We start from the raw sequence: 5,992 nt of genomic DNA, 5'->3' as shown, positions 1-5,992 counted from the left end.
CGGCGAAGAGCTGATAAGGAGCATGCATCAGCTTCTTTGTAAAATATGGTCGGACGAAAGCATGCCCAACGATTGGAATTTAAGTGTGCTATGCTCAATTCTCAAAAAAGGAGACCCCACAATCTGCGCCAACTACCGTGGGATAAGCCTCCTCAACGTCGCATATAAGGTTCTATCGAGCGTATTGTGTGAAAGATTAAAGCCCACCGTCAACAAGCTGATTGGACCTTATCAGTGTGGCTTCAGACCTGGAAAATCAACAACCGACCAGATATTCACCATGCGCCAAATCTTGGAGAAGACCCGTGAAAGGAGAATCGACACTCACCACCTCTTCGTTGATTTCAAAGCTGCTTTCGACAGCACGAAAAGGAGCTGCCTTTACGCCGCGATGTCTGAATTTGGTATCCCTGCAGAACTTATACGGCTGTGTAAGCTGACGTTGAGAAACACCAAAAGCTCCGTCAGAATCGGGAAGGACCTCTCCGAGCCGTTCGATACCAAACGAGGTTTCAGACAAGGTGATTACTTATCGTTCGACTTTTTCAACCTGCTTCTGGAGAAAATAGTTCGAGCTGCAGAACTAAATAGAGAAGGTACCATCTTCTATAAGAGTGTACAGCTACTGGCGTATGCCGATGATATTGATATCATTGGCCTCAACACCCGCGCCGTTAGTTCTGCTTTCTCCAGACTGGACAAGGGAGCAAGAAGCTGATTAAAACAAGCCTTCTTTTCATATAACATATTCATGAAACACAAATACAATATTTTTCTCATGATTATACGTTTTGGCAAAATTGGATAAATTTTGCCCGTACACCTTATTGACATAGCTCAGCTCAGCTTGTCGTCCAAATGGATGAAAACACTCCAGCTCTGAAAGTTTGACGCAGTACCCGCCTAGGGAAGCAGAGTTGGATAGGTCGGGTGTAGCAGGACTGGGCTGCATTTGGTATCACGAAATGGCGCCAAAAAGCGAAAAGGAGGAACTACTGGCGAACGACTGTTGCGAGCTCGACCACAACCGAGTTTGCGGTGTCTACCATTTATATATTATAAGATTTGTCGCAGAGGTCCGAAACATACCAACTAATTTTTCCATTCCAAATCCATGAACTATCTACCAGCAACCCTTTCAATTTACCCAAATATAACTAATATATCAAGTATTATTTTTAAATTCGCAAATATTTTCTTGCAGTTTATTTCCCTGACGCACAAGGAATAAGAGCGGTAATAAATAGTCCATTGCCTTCGAACCATTTCAGCAATGCGTCGGCACTAACGGTTCAGCAACGCACTAAATCGATTTACTCCGGCGTTTCGAATAAAACACACCGTCTCCTTCATACCACCGACACCAGCCTCACGCCAGCACAACCAGCCATTAGAGCAGCGAAGCAAGCGGCAATGTATAATTACGCATACTACGAGTGCTTTTTAATGGCACGCTCACCACACAGCCACTGGCAGGCTATTATTATTACTTATGCATTTGAATTCGGCGACTAACACCTATCCACCGCAAACACCACCGCGCGGTGGCAAGTGGGCAAACCGTGGTGCGGTTGCCTGGCACTTAAGAGCAGATGATTTATACTTACACATACACATACATGAAAGAGCAAATAATGCATTGGCAGGGTGCGTCCGGAGGTTGTGGGCGTGTGAGTGTGCTGGTTTGGTGTCGCCTACACTTGTGTGAAAACGCTTTTATTAGCCGTTAGTTGAGGGGCACGCGAATTATTTATCAAACATTTAACTGTATCGTTGGCAAGCAGTGGGTGCGAACTGCGTGCTGAAGTAGAGGCAAATGCTGGATCGATTTTAATTCGCACGGCGGATTCTGTGAACGCTAATTTTGGTTGTTGTGCTGGTCTCTATTAAATTTGAAGTATACACGTTTCTTGTTGCTTTTGTAGTTAGCTTTTATTAAGCTGCTTGTAGTTATTGCTGTTCTTTCCGCCAGTTTTAGCAGCGGTTTACCCACCGATGGACGCATCGCTAAAGGCAAATTTCAAGTGACCACAACGCGCACACACACACTCGCAAATTGAGTTAATGTGCCGCAAAGTGCCTGTGGTTGGAGTGGCGGACAACGTCACGTTGCCACTGCCACTACGCGGCGCGATTATTGCGTATTGCTGCTGTCACATAAAGTGGCACTTTGGAACCGTCAGCACACGCACGCTGCTCCTGTATATTTATACCGTATGCCATATATGTATATGTATGTACACATTTATCTTCATATATAATAAATTCGCGCTGCTGAAATGCTAATTGAGTTGCCAATTCGCTGTCATCGCTTAGTTCGTATTTCCTTCTTGTTAAATGCATCTTCTAGCTATATTTTCCTCATTGCTTTCGGCTTTATCTTTGCCGACTTAGCCATTTCGTGGCCAGTCGAGTATGCTTATTGAATATGATACGCCACTTAATTATTGAAATTGCTAATCTGCAGCACTTGTGTAAATGCTCATTTTTCGAGGTAATTAACATTTAATGAGAAACGCATATTTTGTTGGCTCCACGTGAGGTGGGGCCTGAGATTCGAGGTACTTTGCTTTTGATATATACATTAGTATCAATTTGCTGGCCATGTTGTAATTTTTGTCAAATCATAACAAATTGAGCAGAGTCGAAATACAACTAGACGGAAAAGAAGGCTTGGCATAGACTCAATATCAAATTTAATCCAACAGATTCACATAAACGTAACCTGAATGGATACAATATTTTTCTTCATATATTTCTACAACATTAGTCTTCATACCAAAAACAATAATACAAATGGGTTGAGTCCTTAATATGTTGAGATCACCTACTAAATCTCTAATGCCAACAGGGTGATTTTCAAGCTATGTTTCTTCCACTTTATCATTATTAACATAGGTAGTTGGACGACTTGCATGAGGCAAGTTTTCGATGGCTTCACGACCTAAAGAGAAAACTTTGTGTTACTCAAATAATTATGGTCGTGCTAAGCTAGACTCTCCAGAATTCTTCTCAATATTTTTAATAATTACGTAGTCGTGATTCTAAAAAAAAAAAAAAAATTCAGCAAATGGAAAAATCATCAATCGAACTGTTTGAATCTTGGGTTAGTTCATATACGAGGTGTGTTCAAAAAATAACGAGAATTTTAAAATTGAAATTTAGCTGGTTTGGAGAGTCCAATTCTCAAAATTATTATACTCATAAACATGTCTCGGAAGTATGATAAAATGTTCAGCTCTTTTCATTGCTTACTTTGTATGTGGAGCCGTGGACATGGTTTTAAGAGCCAGGCGATTTTCGTTTGTTACAAAGATAGATCAAAGAATACATTCGAGAACTTTTGGCCAAAAATCAGTATTGCCTCAGCCTCCATTTGACTTTTTGCTGTTTACAAAAACAAAGAGAACTTTTAAGTGCCGTCGTTTTACAGACATAGATGACATCGTCGAAAAAGCGAAATTCTATCCCAAAGAACGAGTTTGAAAAGTGTTTCGACGGTTGGAAGAAGAAGCGCTGTCATAAGTGCTCAAAAAGAACTATTTTGAAAACGACAACATTAATGTAAACAATTGAATAAATATTTTTCGCAAAAAACCAAAACTATTGTTGTAAGGATTTGATATTAAGTTGGCTTATTTGCGGAACATGAATTGTACACATAGAAAGTGAGCTTTGTAAATTGAACCTTGAGAAGGTCACGGAAACTGTGGATATTAAAATTCGCAAATAATTGTGGATCTAACCATTTGGTTAACTTATTCCGAGAAGTAATATATATTTGTTTATATTTTAATGTATAACAAGTAAGGAAGCACTAAGTTCGGATGCAAACGACTATTTTATATTCTTGCAACTTGCCAAGGAAAACAACTTAAGGTGCAAACAACAACCAGAGGATCGGACCCACACATACCTGCGACAAAAGTTTGTTAAATAAACGAAACTTATTACACATATGTAATATATGAAAGTTGGGTGTAGTATCGATCCGATTTAATCTATTGCTGCCTCTATACTACCATTAATCTTTCTTACTACTGCCTACAAATAAAATATTCACCGAGATTTATTAGGGCACTTCACTTGCCATCACTAATTATAGGGGTTCAAGGAAGAATGATACCAGATTGAAGATGTTTTACGGTTTACATTTCGATTGAAGACTACAATTATACCTAAAAAGGCGTTGAGAAAATTAAGTCGAAAGGAAGTACAGTGAGAACATCTCAGTAAAATTGAAAATTATAACCAACTTGTTTATAGAGACAGGGACAAAAGTTAACAACGAAAAAGGAAACAGTTAGTTTCTGCTTCTTAAAAATTTTTTAATTCATTACATAAACCTAATACTAAACTTATAGTAGAGTACACAAATGCGTAGATGAAATAAAAGTTCAACATTTTACAAAGAAATACTTCCTTAAAGTTTCCAAGAAGTATTCGGTAGCAAATAAAGCACTTTCCCAAACCTTACTTTAGTCGTGTTTATTGCAAAAAGGTGTGTCATTGGCAACGTGACAGCATTTCCGCACAAATCAATAAATAAACAAACAAATATTTTAGCTTTTAACATTGCTGTTGGAGCGGAAACCAAATTCATGCTCATTCACGGGCAAACCATTAATCACATTCCTAATGGTTCCCCTCACCGCTACTGATTACTAGGTTTGAGTTTGAAAACTCCGCCATTTGAACTGCATAACAGCGTTAGAGCGTTAGAAAGTCAACAACAACTGAAGTGATATCCATTAAATACGTCGATGCATTAAAATCAGCATTTATTTAATCGATTTTTTATACTTTTTGTTACTCAACACGCTCCGCATACCTATTAATTTCCTTAAAGCGGTTTAATTTTCTAAAAAGTTTGATATATAATTTTGTATTTATTTAGGTAAAAGTTCAGCAATTACAAAAGTACGGAGGTTTGAATTACATTGTTATTCGTCACTCCTCACGACGGGTTCGAAATTCGGGCAAATCGCAATCAACTTTTTTGAATAATGCTTTTTGAAGGAAAACTATTTTTTCCATAGTCTACCAAAACTTACCGGGATTTGTATTTCTTCTTTAAGTTAGACCGTTTCGGAAGAATTATTTTTTATAACATGATATTAAGTAAGAAACCTGAATAGAAAGCTTTATAAAAGGAAAATTCATCCAAAAAAGTGGTGTTTTTCATTCTTCATTGTAATGAACCCAAGTCATTGCATTACTATCTTGAGTTTGATGTTGACTGGTTCATTTAAACCAGCTCAAATCGAATCGATAAACAAGTAAGGAAGGGCTAAGTTCGGGTGTCACCGAACATTTTATACTCTCGCATGATAAAGTGATAATCGAGATTCAGGCGTGGTTGTGAACCGATTTTACCCATATTTGGTACATGTGATCAGGGAATTAAGAAAATATCACATACCGAATTTCATTGAAATCGGTGGAGTACTTCCTGAGATATGGTTTTTGGTCCATAAGTGGGCGACGCCACGCCCACTTTAAATAAACAAAAAAAAGCCTGGATGCAGCTTCCTTCTGACATTGCTTCCGTAAAATTTAGTGTTTCTGACGTTTTTTGTTAGTCGGTTAACGCACTTTTAGTGCGTCATTTTCAACATAACCTTTTTATGGGAGGTGGGCGTGGTTATTATCCGATTTCTTCCATTTATGTACTGTATATGGAAATGCCTAAAAGAAACGACCCTATACAGGTTGGTTGACATAGATACAGTAGTTTTCGAGATATGTACAAAAAAGTTAGTAGGGGCCGGGGCCACGCCCACTTTTCCAAAAAAATACGTCCAAATATGCGCCTCTCTAATGCGATCCCTTGTGCCAAATTTCATTTTAATATCTTTATTTATGGCTTAGTTATGACACTTTATAGGTTTTCGGTTTCCGCCATTTTGTGGGCGTGGCAGTCTGCCGATTTGGCCATCTTCGAACTTAACGTTCTTATGGAGCCAAGTAATACGTGTACCAAGTTTCATCA

At 38.6% G+C, this 5,992-nt stretch overlaps 1 protein-coding gene across 3 annotated transcripts in view; it reads right to left on the bottom strand.

Moving 5' to 3' along the window:
* LOC108969146 (neuropeptide Y receptor) overlaps positions 1–5,992 on the bottom strand; it is a 229,298-nt gene that overhangs the window by 88,200 nt on the left and 135,106 nt on the right. The gene's annotated exons all lie outside the window — the stretch shown is intronic.

Source organism: Bactrocera latifrons, unplaced genomic scaffold (genome assembly GCF_001853355.1).
Source record: "Bactrocera latifrons isolate USDA-ARS-PBARC rearing strain unplaced genomic scaffold, ASM185335v1 scaffold_241, whole genome shotgun sequence".
Lineage (NCBI taxonomy): Eukaryota > Metazoa > Arthropoda > Insecta > Diptera > Tephritidae > Bactrocera > Bactrocera latifrons.
This window is presented reverse-complemented; position numbering and strand designations above follow the sequence as displayed.